Below are 16,922 nucleotides of genomic sequence, written 5' to 3'. Positions count from 1 at the left end.
TCTTTATTAAAATGCTTAAAACTGTGTTCATTTTTCCAATCTTTTCTAAATTAGTGGAGCTGGGAAGTATTTGGTCATTCTTTTAACAAAGAGAGCTCATATATAAAAAGTGCCTTCCAGTTTTTTTAACAAAACTTATTAACCACTTCATTTCTTTAACCACTGGGCTATAGACAGTTTTATGGTTAGAAGTTTAAACTGCATATCTGACTGTGAATTAACTAATTTTTTTTCTCCTCTTCCACTAAGATTTTTCTCTTACAGGAGAATCTTTCATTGAGATGATTGAAATTGCTGCAATGAGAATGGAAATTACTTAGGCTCCTTTCCTTTTAAAAGCTGTATGCGAGAACTGTGTGGTGAGTCAAATGTAGACTAATGGTTATGTAAATGTCACTAATTTTAGATACAGCTCTGAAAGTGTGTTTCCTTTTAAGATTTTATTTTCTTCACTATCATGACTCAGTATCACTTGCTAATCTAATTTTATTAGCCCTGTTGTATTTTACCATTTAAAATACACATACTTTTTTCAAATAGGTGTTCACAGAGTCAAGTTAATATATCATATAGATATTTTAAAAGCAGGAAAAAAGCTTATCTGCACTCCAGATTTGTTTTGATTTTAGCCTTCATAGAACTACTGGTGCAGTTGCACAGGTACAAACACGATGTAGATTAATATGAATCCAAGTTGTTATAATTCATTATTTGGCATTATTTGACCATATTTCAGAATTTCAGACTGGTAAAAATCACACTCTCATTTTCTACTACTGCTATGAATTTGAACAGGCAAAATTACTAATAGGTAAAATTTCCAATTTAGTTCAGACCTCAGCAGTTCTCAATAGCACAGCTATGCAGCATTAGATAGTCTACAGCTTTTCATAAAGAAAAGCACATTTACATTGTGTGCACATTTACCTACTACATTTCTCTTAAGATACATGACCAAAATGAGGCTGGCTACTTAAAAAAAAATATTATCTGGCTCAAAGTTGGATAGCTTTCTCATTGACTTTCTTTAGGTAGCACTATGTAACTGCTAAATATTGAAGATCTGCACATACACTTCAGCCATTTGAAGACTTAGAAATGCTTGGAAAGACCTTATAGGTCTTTGCTTTTTTTCACTGTTGCTTCAAGGAGGCCCATCCATCCAGTTGCTCTTGTAGATCTGGTGTTTTAATGTACCCAGGATTTTTCCCAGAGACTTCCATGAGTAGATGTGAGTCTAAAGAGCTGATCAGACACTTGAGAGCATGCAACAAATAAGTCTATTTGCATGGCTTTGTCTAAGTCCAGTGGCCAAACTGTTCCTGAGTACTTCATTGTGCTCATGTTGGTCTTTGTGCAAAGAGTGAAACAGACTGTGCTTCCTTCTGGTTCATCATGCAAACTCCTATCACTGGCACAAGGGCAGGAAATAGCAGGGAGCAGGAAGAAGCAGAAGGGCAAAGGTTGGAGCGCCTTGTTCGGTGGCCCTAGCAGCATAGAATAGTTCAGTGACATGGTGAAAACACAGTTTGAGCATTTGCAGAACCAGAGTTCAACTGAGGAACCAAAGTTCCTGTCTGGATAAGAAAACTGCTTCAAGTGCATATGAAGGCCTACTCAAATGATTCAGTTCCTAAACCTTTGAAAAGGATGTTACATTTCTCACATGGTTCACAGGTGGCTTAATATTAGTTATATTTTCCCGAGGTTTGCCTGTATGGGTGGTGCCAGAGACTGTGGCTGGATTAAACTCACTTCATGTTGCAGCTCTGGGGTCCTAAGGACTGTGCCTGATGTAAGAAAGAAAGGCTCACTCTTTTCAGTTCAGGCACTTATTTTTTGCTAGGCTTAGGAACTGTATGGGAAAAAGATGCTTAATTCACATAAAAAGGCAAGAAATGATAGGGTTGCTTGAAAATAAACTGAGCTAATGGCTGTATATGAGTGAAGACAGCTAGTTTTAGGAACATGTCTGAAAGTGCAATGTTAAAAGGTTGGCTGAGAACAGATACAGGAAGGACAGATCTGATGAACTGGAAAATCAGAAGGATTGAAATACATCGGGCAAAGATTTGGGGGCTTGTTTGTTTATTGAAATTGGTAGAAGCAGCAGCCTGACAGAGGGGATCTGGCTTGAGACAAAGAGAACGAGTCAGGCTTAGGGAAAGAGGCTTGTACTCCTCAGATGATTCCTGACATTCACTGGCATGCTCTGCACTTCACATCCAGAAGGGAATACAGACTGCTAAGTAGCAGCTTTTGCTCTCATATGGGAAATCACCCATGTTTCACCCCCCTCATTGTATTCCACAGAGAAGAGAGTAAGCCTATTAGTACCCTCAGCTACTTCATGGATTTTGGTCCTGAAAAGAACTCTCAAAGTAAGAGTAGTTGAGGTTGTAAGGGAGATCTCTAGTTCAAACAGGGTCATTTCTTTAAGGCTATGTCCAGTCCATTTTGAATATATTCAAGGATGGAGACTCTGCAGCCTGTTCTGTTCAGCTAGACTTTCACACACTTCATTTCTTACCTGCGGCCTCTTGTCCTGTTTCTGGACAGAGAAGAGCCTGGCTATGTCTTCTTTACTCTGCTGTACCCCCACCAGCAGTCATTTAGAAATTGCTGAGATCACACAAACACAGGCCCTTTCTTCTCCAGGCTGGAGTCTCAGCTCACTCAGCCTTTCTTCATGTGAAAGATTCTTCAGTTCTCTCATCGTCTTTGTGGAAGTAAATAAAATGCTTCATCTAATAAGGGGAATTAGAATTCAAAGGAGGAAATGTTTTTTGAGGGGGGAAAAACAAAGCACAAGATAATAACTGTAAAAAGAACAAGAAGATCACAAAATGAAACATTAAGAAGTTAGATAACTCCTGCTTTAAGATTCTGCAATCTTCATTTGCCCCCTTGTGTCAGTATGCTATAAGCAATCTTTGTGATCACAGAGTGTTTAGTCTATTGATAGGGTCAGCCTGTGGTGCTGGGCTGGGGAGGACGCTGGTGGGCTGTGCAAGCAAGAAGCCTGATGTTGCTATAGGTGCTGCAGAAATTAGTAAAAAATTCTCTAGGCAATGGAACAAATGGCTGCAAGTAGAGAAAAGCACGTCTTCATGGTTATATCAAGTGAGAATTCCTAAGAATTGGATGTGGTGTTTATTTTTCTGCCTTTATTCTCACGTGATGCTGGACAAGTAACCAGGCCATTGTTTCTGTAGCGCGTATATTGTGCTTTACTTTAGAGGTGTCTGATTTAAGATTCACGTCTGAAAAAACACTGGTGGTTCATATTGGTAGCTGAGCTTCTTAGGAGTTGTCATTAGAATTAAAATACTCTGTGAAGTTATGTCTGCTGACAGTCTCCTGTCTTCTTAAAAAGAACTTCAAACTGTTCCATACTATAATAGTTTCTACACCTCTGTGTCACATTTAAAGTAGGGCAATGGGCACATACCTTGAAGGGCTGTTAGCTACTTTTGTTTAGTAGCTGTACTACAGAAATGCCTCGTGGAATTTTCTGTGGCATTTATTAATTCTGATTTGGGAGGAAGAGGTGAGTACTGTCTATCTGTTAAAGACCAGATCTGCAATCAACTTTCCTTGTTACCAGCTCAGGCTGGGAAGCAGAGTTTCTGTGCTGTTTGTTCATGGTCTATTTCTGCAGTCTTGTGAACTCCAAAATACTTGGATTTGTGTCCTGTCTTTTCACTGATTGATTTTGCAAATATAACTCATTATTAAACACCTGTGTGTGCCATTTTTTGCTTGTCATTTTTGTAAGTAACATCATCAACATTGTGCAAAATGTTCTATGTAGTAAAGGTAATGTACACGTTTGAACTTCAGCATATTTGACAATAAATTTACCTGTGAAGATCTATTTTACAGAAAGAATGAGCTATTTAAATTGCAACAATTTCTTAATGTACAGTGGTAAGCACTGCATCTCCAAAAATATGAAGTTACTTATAACTAAGTATTTAGGACTTCTACCACCATTTTCTTCAAAATGTGCCGATGGCACACTTTGGTAAATGAGAGTTGTCTGTACTAGAAATTTGGATACAGTGATCTGAAAATGTTTCAGCTTTTCCCTTAGTCATGGTATCTTGAGTATTGGGGAAAATCTCTTCTAACCAGGTAACCACATTAGCAGTAATAGTTGAAGTGTTTAGACTCCCTTTATCTTCATTGTAACCTATTGTCACAGAAGTCACAAGAAATTATAGAAATATGCCCAAAGTGGTGAGTTGCTATTGTACCAGTTTAACAGCAGCAGCAATTCTTCATGTAAAACACAAACAAAACATTTAAAATGCATTTGAAGGAAAACTTATGTCTGAGATATATGGGAATCTCCTTGCTAAGGTGGCAGTTGTAAATGTATCAAAATAAAATATTTAAATACAAAGAGAAATAAGAAAAAATGCTGGAAAAATGCAATGGCATGAATGACATTACTCATCTTTCTGTGAGGGAGATAATCATCAGAGTACTTATTTTTCACTCTAAATAGTTTATTTTTGTTAGAAGCTATTTGATGGTGATCAGGTGCAACTCTTTTTTTTCCATGTTTTACTCACTTATAATTAATAGCTCTGTATTTGTTGATAAATAAAATTAAATTTCTTATATTGCTTCTGCCTCTTAATGTAAGATTTGAACTTTTATGTTCAAAAGTTCTGAAATGACATATTAATTATAGCATTTATCTACTTTGGATCTTCAGTCTAAAGTATACAGTGCATTGTAGGTGAAGGTTTAGTTTCTCTTGAGAGATAGGAATAACATATCCATAGTGTTTTCTTCTGCTTTTTATAGCCATAGGGGTCAGACATGGATAGAAAGCTTCTCATTTCCCTATGTTTCTGCAGGGCAAGTATGTGGCTTTATTGCCCATAAAAGAACCTTCTGTTAGCAGGTTTTATACTTTTAAGTGGTTTTAAAAGTAAAACATTTTGGAATTTCTCAACAAATACTCAAAAAACCCTTAAGTATTATAAAATTTGAAGTATATAAGGCATAAATTATAGCATAGAAAGTCTCAAATATATATATTTTTAATGTTTTATTGAAATAAAGGCAAAGGAAGAGCTTCAGGGGTTATATTATTTGACCAGCTAGAATAGTCAGTAAGATAAGACTATGGTTCTACAGCCTTGTGATTCTTGAGCCAGACAAGTTTGGGAACGAGTTTTCTTGTTTCCTTCATTATTACCCTGGCTCTCATGTCTTTTGTGGTTTCACTGAATGATTTTAGGTTAGGTTTTGGTAAGCTCAGCCAGCTGAATGTGCTTGCTAAGTAACTGTAAGTAATAGTGCCAGCACTGAGGAAAGCACCCTTCACTCCTGAGACTGGTACTCCAGTTTTAAAGTCCATTTACATTGTTTAAATCACTGTAAGGAATATTCAGAGCCTAATTCTTCCTTTCTTGACACTACTACAGACAGACTTTGCCTATCTATCTGCTCTTTAAATCAATATCAAATCTAAAAACATTTTGGTTTATCTCTTTTCTTGTACAGAAGATTAGTATCAACATATGAAACCAGCACAAAAGTGCTCATATAGTGTCTTAGCATCTGGAAGCAGCTGTGATATGCCTTTCCTATTATCAAGACAATGTGAGAGCCTCCCCCTTTTCCAAAAAGCAGTATGTTGCTGACACATCAATAAATACACTATAGCTATATTATCCATCTACAATGGAACTTCCAGATCAAAAATATGAAATTTCCAATAGTATGAGACAAAGAGGTACAAGAACTCAAATGTTTTGGAGGTACAAGATGTGTTAAATGACTTGTTCTTCAACGAATTTTAGGAAATGTGCAGGAGTGGTAGGTTGCACAGTCAGGGAGAGGATTTCACTGCAGATTTGATAACATCGTGTAGCCAGACAGCCCCCTGTTGGTTGTATTGCTGTGGAGGTTCTAGAAAGGAATTGTGCTTGAATTCAGCTGTTCATTGTACTCAACAAGCAATTTTTTTCGATCCCATATCACAAATAGAGAAAGTGGAAGGAGAAGAAAAATGTGTGTGCTTGAAAAAGCTGCCTTTGAATCAAGCTTTATCTCTTATGTAGAAGAAATGTTAAAGCTTGGTTAGAGTGCCTGCACACAGTTTCTTAATGCCTTTATAGAAATTTATTTCTAAATTGCTGTAGTAAAAACGTAGAACAGTGCTTTGTCCTTGTGATAAAATTTATGACTAGCATGCTTTAATATCACATTCACAGCCTGACTAAGGCAAATTATTTAGATCTAGTTCTGTCCAGAATGCAGGGGTTTAAAACTCAAGTTTTTAAGCTGGCAGTGAACTAACCAGGTACAGCCTTATTTAATGACTGAGTCTCTCTTGCAGGCACATTTATGAGAGCTTCTATTTAACAAGGTACAGTTTTACCAAGAGTCTTGGGTGGTTTTTTTTATCACATTTGCTTTGCTTTAAGATGTTTTTTTCCTGTGTTTTAAGTTGCTACCAATGCAACTAGCAGAATACTTGTAGTTTGTTTTCTCATGTGTTGAGAAACTGAAGAAATTCTTATTCAAAATGAAATTAATGTTTCATGCTGACAATTGCAGGCATTTTAGGCATTTTTGACTTATTAGGCATTTTTGGTGTTTTGGCTTTTTTTTTTTCCCCAAAGAGTTTGTAAAGAGAACCTAAAATCTCCCTTGTAATGGTCACTGTATATCCTTGTAGTGATGGAATGCTGTAGGTACTGTATGAAATGTAGTACTGGGTGATACGAGGATTCTAGAAAGAACTCTGCCACAGAGGTACAGGATTTTCTGCTCTAAGATAATACAGAAGCTCTCTTTCTGCATCAGGTATGGCCAAGGTTATAACGACTCATCTTCGTTTAAGGAATTGGATCTGAAAATCCATAGCTGCAACAGTGCTAGAGAAACTGATGTGACAGTTAGTTTTGTACTACAGCACAGAAGACTAGCATGATGCCTAGGAAGCCAGAGTGCTGGAGGACTTTTTCTCACTCCTAGAACACATTAAAAAAATCAGTGATCAGATGTCTTGGAACAGCTGGCAGAAACATGAGGGTACATGCTATGATTGAAAAGGGGGAGTGGGAAAGATGGGGACAGAACAGAGAACTGGTTTAAAATTGTCATGACTTGCTAAAATCCCTCAGAAGAGTTTTAAACTAGCTGAAACAATCCCAAGGCAAGGGAACTCTTCCACAAAACAGAAAACTTGGGTTTCAGAAGCCTGAGGAGATTCAAGTTCACATCTCCTGCTTTTGAAAAAATACCCAGTGGAAGTTGCCCACAGATGTTCCCCATCTTTCCTGTTAAATCAAGGATATGTGCAAAAAAGTCACATAACTATTTTGTTCAAAGGTTGTTGGCAGTGATAACTATTGATGTTAGCAGATGAAAGCAAGCTGCAGGTAGGATTTCAAAGGGTAGTGGAATTTGCTTTTATTGGACTAACTGTGCAGTTCCTTGCATGTTCCATATTCTTTTCCTAAGATGTTTCCTGAAGTAATGGTAAAGTCAGCATACAATAAATATAAGTACCCATTAAAGCACACTAAAGGAATACCTTATGTTTCCAGTAGATGAACACTGAGATAATGAAGTATTTGTGAATTACATCACAGTCCTCTATTATGCCAAATTCTGGATTTTATTGCTGAAGAGAGCACCAGTAAAGGTGGCTTTAAACTGCTTTATTCTCCTACGTTCTCTAAATCTGCTGAAGATGGAAAGCAGGGAGTAGCATTGAAGAATTTCATGGCTGTTCAGCAGCCAGCAAGAGGACTCATCTCTTCCTTTCTGCAATCTACCCCCAAACTGCTTTCTTTCTGTGTTTGAAGCAGCTTTTTGAGTCTTTGGGTTTCAGAGGTTTTTTGTTTTAGTTTGGGTTTTTCTTTACAGGAGAGTTTACATTCCCCCCCCCCATAAATTAGCAGCATAGGTAAGAGCCTGTTCTAGATTGAAGAAGATTCAAATAACTTACCCTGTTCAGAAAAATTAAAATATTCTTCCTCTTCTGAGGAGTGGTTGTTCCATTCCCAAATTAGGATTGAACTTCAGGACTTCCTCATGGTTCTTGGAGTATCTTTAATTTTTCGTTTGTTTAAATAATTCTAGTCACTTAGAACATACAGATAACTTTCAGAGCTGTTATATTGTGATCCCATTATTTTATGCTTATTCAGGCATAAAGTAAGTAGCCTGAGAAAAGCACTACCTTTTGCTATGAGTGTATCTCACTTTCCTCTAAAATTGCAGTTTTTCTCTTTGTGAACAATTGTCCAGAGCAGTGGACATTTTTAATTGTAATTTACAGAATCCTAATTTTATCTCTAGTTTTTTATTCTGTACTGCAGGATTCTTTTAAAAACAGCACCTGGTCCTGGTGATTTATGGTGTTTGAGTTTCTCAGGCTTTCAATAGGCTTTTCTTTTGAGACACCTAGGCCTGGGGAAACTACTGTGAATCCCCATAAGGCACATCCTTGAGATAGGATGTTAAAACCAAATAATTTATATAAAACTTCTTTACCTGTGACACCTTCTTTCATCTGCTTCTGGATATTACATAGACAAAACTAAAAAATATCCCCCTGAATTCTAACATCTTTAAGAATACTTGTAATTCTTCTGTGTGTGTGTGTTGTGCATTGATACAGAGGTGCTGCATGCAGCCTTTGGTACCCATGAGTATCAAGAGCAGAACATTTTTCATCAGCACCTGTGAAAGCAATAGCTGCATTTCTTTGTGCAAGTGCAGTGTTAAACCATCCCCTCATTCTTCAGGCTGCCAGTGGCTACAGAGAGCTTTTCATTAGCCAGTGAGTAGTAATTTTATTTTTCACTAATCTTCATTAGTTTTTTCTTACTTTACTTTCTTACTTGTTTATATTAACACTTCAGTAACTGTTAAGATGTGGTTTAGTTAAGAAACCGTAGCATCTCTGGTTTGTTGGGTTTGGGGTTTTTTTCGCTTTGGTTGGAAAAATTGCTTCAGCCTAGGAAGAATTCCATGTCTGGGCATACCCCATGAATGAGCATGACCTCCCTAGTATTCAAACATTTGCTGTGTAATGTTGTGGTGTCATTAAAGACTGTCTACATAAGATACACTTAACTTGAGTTGATGAGCATCACATGTATCTTCTAAGAAGGCTGAGCAAGTGAAACATCTTGCCTCAAGATGTCACAAGTGATACAGGCACCTGGCCTCTGGTTCTAGTTTGTCTGAGCAGAAACACTTGAGAAAGACCAGAGCTCTTTTGCTTTTCTAACTTCTTGTCCTAGGCTGTCAGCAAGTCTCCTAACATGGCTAGACCTTAATTAGATGGAGAAAAGGAACAGAACATTTGCAAAACAGATCCTGATTTTATCCTACATAAATTCTTCTGAAGCACAGTTCAGACCTGGGAACACCAGGCAATCCAATCACACAGAGCTGGAATTTTCATGATACATTGGTCTACAGTTCTTGGATTCCTTGGTAGCCATAATTCTAGAGAAATTATCAGTAACAATGTGGCACCAAATTTATAGCAAGGTTGAATCACTTTTGAATCCTTGAGCTTCATCAGAAAAATCAAGCTCCTCACTGTCAAATCAGGCTCAGAATCACCCCTCATAAACTTAATGAGTGTCTGGCCTTCAGTAATGATTCAAACATTCTCTACTCTGCTGGTAGTCAGAGATAATTTTTTATAAGCTTCCAACATCCTGTAGGACTAGTTCCATATAAAATACTCCTGTGCTTAGTCAGAACCAGAAGACTGAAAGGTTCTGTACAGTTCTGTTTAGCTGGACATCCTACACCAGTAGAAGTAGGTGTGGTTCACACTAGGGCACCTTACAGAGATGGGAACTTCCTGTATTTTTCAGCATCTCACAGATTCAGAAGCATTAAGGCTGGAAAAGACTTCCAGGATCTCTAGCCAACCATTAACCTAGCACCACCATACTTGCCACTAAACCATATCCCCAAGTGCCACACCCACATGCCTTTTGAGGTTTCCAAGGGATGGTGATTTCACCACCTCCCTGGGCAATCTGTTCTAATGCCCACCCGCCTTTTCTGTGAAGAAAGTTTTCCTACTATCCAATCTAAACCTACATTAGCACAACTTGAGGCCATTTCCTCTCACCTTGTCACTGGTTATCTGGGAGAAAAGACTGACACCGTGGGAGGCTGACTGACACTGTGCTACAACAGTCATTTAGGTAATTGCAGAGAACCTGTTTGTTGTTCCAGGTAACAAGTGACAGGATGAGAAGAAATGGCCTCAAACTGTACCAGGAGAGGTTTAGGTTGGACATTAGGAGGAATTTTTTCTCAGAAAGGGTGATTAGATATTGGAATGGGCTGCCCAGAGCAGTGGTGGAGTCACCATCCCTGGAGGTGTTTAAGAAAAGATTGGATGTGGCGCTTGGTGCCATGGTCCAGTTGACAAGGTGGTGTTCAGTTGGTCATGGGTTGGATTTGATCTCAGAGGTCTTTCCCAAGCTAATTGACTCTGAAAGCTGTCTCAAATGACAGCAAATATTGACACCTAGAGCAAAAAGATGCTGAAGTTTTATCTCCGCTGCAGAAAGAATTCCCTTATGAAAATGAGGTTCTCTAGAGTATTATTAGTTAATATTGCAAATGCTAATTTGAAATGGTAAGCATTGTCACAGACATCTAGAAAGGAATTTAGATATGATGCACTAGTGACATTTCCAGAGACAGACATCTTGATAAAAAGTATTTATGGGTTTTCTGAAGCAAATGACCTATTCAATGCTTTGCATTCTCTTTGTATAGACAGGGTTGTATGCACTCTTCTTAGATCCTCAAGACAAGAAAATACCAGTTGCTAACTACAGGCATCACAAGACCATAGGCTTTCCAACCCTGCAGGCCTACATGCCCTCCAGCAAAGCAGCACAAGACTCAAAGAGGAAAAAAAAAAGAGAAAACTTCCTTCTGTATTGCAATTCACCTGCTTCTTTCATCCACATGGAAGTGTGACTGTTTGCACCAGAACATTTTGAATATTTTTAAAGTTGTACCTCTTCCTTTCAAGCACTGAAATGGTTTTGTAATGTGTTAAAGCCTACCAACTGTCACAGAGATTTGTGTATTCTATTTTAGTCACTCATTGATTCCTTTTGGTCACAAGGTGTTTTATGAGAACATGTTAGATCATTGGTACCACTGCTTCTTTTCCTATGGAAGAGAGATTCCCTTTTTATTTCTTAAAAAGGGATGGGGAAAGGTGGTAGTGAGCTCATTCCAATTCCAGTACAGTATTCGCTTAGGCTGTCCCAGATCTCAAGAAATGTAAATACGTACAGCTGAAAGATCAGATACAGAGAAATGTTTTCAGCCAGCAGTTTATCACTACCAAGTTAGAAAGCCCTGAGAGCTCTGAGCTTTCAAAACAGTTATTTCCACACTGTTACCCACCCTGCCTGAAGGAACTGTGTGCTCTTTCCAGCAGGCGTCATTGCCTCCAGTGTAAGACCTGTGTGCTTGTCACTGCCTGTTTCAGAACAAAAACCCACATATGCATGCATGTCCTGAACATTCCCTAAGTGATCTAAGAACTGTCATTACATCCTTCACTCATGGCTTTGTCTTGCTCCTGAGGGTAGACAAGAAGTCAGCATAGATCCCTGCACAGAACAGAGATGATCCAAACCATACCAGTCTGATGTTCCATTAGCCTTCTGTGACTTCCCATAACATTCAGCTTTTCTATTCAGTCTCAGAGCCTACCTCAGAAGCTCACTGAGAGCATGGATCATGGGTCAGAGGGTGGTGAGGCACTGGCACAGGTGTCCCAGAGACTCTGTGGAAGCCCCATCCCTGGAATTGTTCAAGAGCCAGTGGAATGGGGCTTGAAGCAACCTGGTGTAGTGGAAGGTGTCCCTGCCCATGGCAGAGGGACTGGAACCAGATAATCTTTAAGGTTCCTTCCAACCCGAGCTATTCTGTGATTCTAGGGGTCAGACTTTCAATAGCTTAGCACAAGACACTGTTATAGCACAGCTTATGAGGGTAAACCATAGCCAAAAGAGGAGTTGCTCAGGTGTTCCTGTGCCTGCCTGGGCATTTTCCAGCTGGGAGTCTCCAAAACATAAATCTTGCAAAAAGACAATTGTTTGCCCATCATTTTTCCAACATGTATTTGTAGAGATTTTGGGACTGTATATTGACAGTGAAGTCCAGATTGCACAATCACACTTCAATTGTCAAAGAAATCTTACGAAATAGAAGCAGACAGCAGTTTTAGCCTAACCAATCATGGAAGAAGCTTCTGTTACATCAGTGACCATGCAGGTACAATGTTTCCCTTACATTCTTGACATGGCCATATTTAAGCTATTAAAGTGTTCTGAAGATCCATGATTTACTGAGCCATCTTCAGAAGATAATGTTTTGAACAACTATACGTAGCAAATGAATATTTTATGGCTTAAGGACAGAATTTCAAATGGAGAAAACAAAAGATGTAAACAAGTCTTTTCCAGGAAATACCCTTCTAGTTTATGGAAAACTAGGAACTTAGTGATAGGGTTAGTGCTCACTGTAGTGCAACTGGCATTGAAACAAAGGCCACCAACAGGACACATCCAGGAAGTATTCAGTAGGCTTATCACCCGAGCACAACCAAAACAGTGATGTTATTCTGATCTTCAAAGTTTATCTATTTGACCTCCAAAATCTTAGCTTTTGTTTCCAGGTGTGAGGTATCAACATGACTAATCCATCTGATGCCTGGATCCTGCGATGTTTCATTTCACAGCACATATGCAGAAATTACCTCCTAAAGAGAAATTTTCTTCTTCAGGTATGCAAACTATTCCTGGAAGATATTCTACAGATGCATTAACCTAACACATTGGAAAAAACAAAACATCCCTATAGTCTCATGAACATGTAAGTCTCCTGTCCATGTTATTCTGTGCCATTTCCAGGTTTGTATAGCAGCTATTATCCACCCATTTGTTCACCCCTGTGAGATCTGCTTTTTCTTGTCCAGTGGCATTGACATTTCTGGCAGCTCTGTCCCTCTCCTCAATACAGTAAGTTGTGTGCTTTTGGTCCCACAAAGGCCATGACTCTTTCCAGCCTAATTTATTCCTTTACTTCCTCTCTGTAATGGGAAGGAAGTGAGTTTGCTGCCTTCTGTGGATCTCTGCCTGTCCTTACCATGTAGCCCTTTCCTCTGTTCTACCAGGACCCAGCTGAGGAGCACGCTGAAGACACAGTAAAAACACAAAGATTAAAGGATGGAAGGATCAGCATGCCTTCTGTTTACTGTTGAGTACAACATTGTAAATAAACCGGTATGCCAGCAATTATTTTATTACTCAGTTTAGATATCACTGGGGGAACAAAAACAAAAACCATAAACCAGCCTTTTCAGAAGGCCCTCAATGAAAGCTACAAACTGCCTTTGAAATTCAAAGAAAACTCAGTTCCTGACTCCAAAGTACCAGTAAAACCCCAGACTTGATGTTTCCAATCTATTGCCTTTTTTTTCCAGTGGAGAATCAGGATGGAACAATGTTGCAATGTTTAATTCTTCACAGTTTCAGCAAGCACTCAGCTGACTGCTGTAAGAGTAACTTGCTTAGAAAGCAAAGCCCTAAATTAATTTTCTACAGCAGACTTGTACACATTAGTTTCCAACCTTTAGGGCTACATTCATCATCCTTCTGACCAGAAAGAAGACACCAATTATTGAACCATTCTATTAGATTGAAAACAGAGTAGAAATGGAAGAAGGATTTTTGGAAAAATTTACACTTCAGATCACACTTCAGGAGGTTATTTCAGCAGAAACTACATGATGGTCTTAAAAACTGACTTTTTTTTAATATAGAAGTCAGATTTATTTGTATTTTATAAGATGACTAGTGATTTACATCTCACCCACCCATTTGAGAATATTCAGGGCTCCAGGCATATATTCAGCCAGAACCAGACTATTCAAATCCTTGTTGGTCCATCCATTTACTAGTTACAACAAGGCCTTCTGTGACTAATTATGGTCTGACTGCAGCAGGAGAGACAGCTTCAAAGAATGGGAATCTTCAGACACACCAGCAGTTCCCTTGGTTCCCAAATTCGTTATTTATGTGGATTACATTGAGTTGACAGATTTAACTGGGCTGTTGAAGATATGGTTAAAGAAGCAGAGTCACTCCCTTCCCTTTTATTGTCTTCTGAAGACACAACAGTCATATGCATCTGTCACTAGAGAGAGGAAGTTCTCCATCACTTGACTTCATTTGGGGTTTTATAGGCTATTTCAGTAGCATTTGGGAATAGATCAATATAATATGTGGTAGGGAGCTGTATTTATTCATGATGCACTGTAAATCTTTTATTGAAGATGTTCCCACTGTTTACTGTTGGAAATCGATAAAAATAAACCTTGTAAAGTTAAAGCTTGGCAATGGTTCAGCACAAATCAGAGCAAAGGAGCAAGAGTCAATGAGCCTCCCTCCTCTTCTTGGATAATTCCCAGCTTGTTTCTCAATGAATATTTAGTAACACTTTCCAGTAATCTAGGAACAAATTTTAAAAAAAATAAATTCAAAGTTATGAACTCTTCGTGTGAACTCAAAGAGAACTTTTGATCCACTCTGGTGGCTTTCTGGTACTGAATTCAGCTGTGGATCAAAACAAAATATCACCCTGGATTATTATGCTGGATTATGCTGGATGTACCTGAGACTTACCCACTCAAGAGACTGACAAAAGTGCATCAGCCTTGCTCAGGTCAGATTAAGGGAGTTATTTTTGAGCACTGGAAAGCTGGAAACCAACCAAAATAGGTAGAAACTGGGAAGAGTTCACTAGGCAGAAAAGTTTCTCCAAAGTTAACAGAAGTTACTATCATTGGGCATGATGCAGTTACTCCAGATCATTGTTTTGCCCTATGGATATTAATTCCTGATATACAGCATTGTAGGGAGGATCTTCTACTACTTCCATGAAAATCAATTATGAAGGTAAGTGGAAAATGGTTTGGAATTATTTAGTAAAGGGGAAAACTTCCCAGTTCTATGGCCAGTGCAGAGATCAGTCTTAGTCTAAATAGTATCTTAGTCTATTGTATCAATTTATAGAGCTTTATTTAAACATCTGTTCTTAACCATTTATACGATCACATGAGTGCTGACTGCAGAACCTATTAGAATGCAGTGACTGCACTTGCCAAAGAAACAAAAACCCTCATGAAGTGTCACTGAAATCAATACCCAAAGAACAAGAAGGTATTTCACAATAGGCTCTGTCTTTCCTGGTATCAGCAGGATACTGAACAATTCAAGTGGTAAATAAATGACATGTCCCTGAAAGGATAAGTATGACACAAGACAGACTTCCAAGTGTGTGAAGAAGCAGCAAAAAGTTACTTAAAAGCACAAAAAATGTCACCCATCACTAGAAAAGGAAGTCAACACAGTTACATGGTGCAAGAACAGGGGCATGGAAAAAGTTTGTGGTACCTCTATCCTGTTGGGACATCCAACTGGCATCACAAATGTACTGGCAAAGCCCTTGGCAGTCTTGAATATGGAAACACAGGATAACACCCAATTATAAAGGAGGGAAAAGTGATTAAGATGAGAAAGTATAAAGCAAATGAGGCATTGTTTTTGTAAATCGTCTGCCTTTTGCAAATCCTGTAAGCTATCACCTCATTTTGGATGATCTCCTGCCATGCCACGCAGTCCCTGTGAGTGGGACAGGATGATGGTGCTGCCTCACCATTCAGTTTCTTTTTCCCCTATGGCTCTGTGTGTTTGCCTGTTACAAAGCCACAGAGAGCTCATTGTGAGTGAGTGAGGGGGCTGCCCCAGCACTGTGGCAGTTCCTTTCTAGCATCACAGGCAGTGGAACAGTTTGCACATTTCTGCTGAATCCAGGGAAGAATAAAAATGCAAATACAGCAGTGTAGTTTACTGAAATCAGCAAATTTTGCATCTTCACATGAAATAAAGGAATTCTCTTGAGAAAGTTGGCAATGATTTAAGAAGCAGATTATGTCAGGGATAACAAATTACTTTTATTGGAAAATAAAAGTCTAAATTTCTCAAAATCCCATTCCCATTTAATCAAAAAGAGAGCTAGATGTGAGCAATCAGAGCTTCTGGTTCTCACATGTTAAAGTACAACCAAGTCACCTACAACACACTGCTAGTCTAGCAAAGATTGTGTTGTGAGATACCAGAGCTGAATTGCCTGCCAAGGTTTGGGTGGAAGTACTCAGTTTAGCACATAATCTGGTTTTGACGAAGCAGCTTTTAAAATCACTCAGACTCGTAGTTCCTATCAGCCAAATTCACTTGTACAGCTGTTCCCTTGTGTGTGAATAACTGTGCTGAGCACACACCACACAGTCTGCTCTCTGCTGCATCCCTGCTTGTTTGGGGCTTCAGAGGGGAAGGAGCAGTAAAAACACTGGCCACTATTTCTAAATTCCTGCCTTGGTGCCTGCAGGTTACACTGCATACCACTTCAAAAAGGGCACAGAAAATTTGCCATCCTGACTCAGCAACACTTTACAGTAGCATAAATAACCTCACAAAGTGGAGGCCAGCTGAAGATCCTCCTAGTAAATCAGTGCTATTTTTACATTTATTTGTCTGCAAATAAACATAATTTCATCTGTACCTCCATAAGTACGGCCATTTAGTTGTTGCTTGAAGCTACACACCTGTAGCTCTATCATCACTGCTTCCTTTTTCTGTATAAAGAAATCCAATAGGGTGCTTTCCTTGAAGAACCAGCTTCAATTCAATTAATTTATTCCATCAATCTTCCACTGAAGTCATGAGTATCCTACTGGTATCAGTCAGACACATTCAACAGATTTCTATCACGTTGTTCACACACATGCTCTCTTATTTAAGGAACTATTAGTTAAAACA

General features: G+C 38.7%; 1 long non-coding RNA gene across 2 annotated transcripts in view; it reads left to right on the top strand.

Annotated features, from left to right (window-relative positions):
* LOC121337349 overlaps positions 1-13,700 on the top strand; it is an 87,111-nt gene extending 73,411 nt beyond the window's left edge. The window contains exons 4-6 of one of the 2 annotated variants that reach the window (XR_005952885.1): positions 250-359; positions 10,795-12,915; positions 13,217-13,700. This is a non-coding gene — a long non-coding RNA (uncharacterized LOC121337349). Of the gene's footprint in view, positions 1-249; positions 360-10,794 lie in introns of both variants that reach the window. The other variant, XR_005952883.1, reaches the window with a different exon arrangement.
* The last annotated feature ends 3,222 nt before the right edge of the window (positions 13,701-16,922 follow it).

This window comes from Onychostruthus taczanowskii, unplaced genomic scaffold (genome assembly GCF_017590055.1).
Source record: "Onychostruthus taczanowskii isolate IOZ18803 unplaced genomic scaffold, ASM1759005v1 scaffold26, whole genome shotgun sequence".
NCBI classification, from domain to species: Eukaryota; Metazoa; Chordata; class Aves; order Passeriformes; family Passeridae; genus Onychostruthus; species Onychostruthus taczanowskii.
The sequence above is the reverse complement of the archived record's forward strand: the minus strand, read 5'-3'. Positions and strand labels throughout refer to the sequence as shown.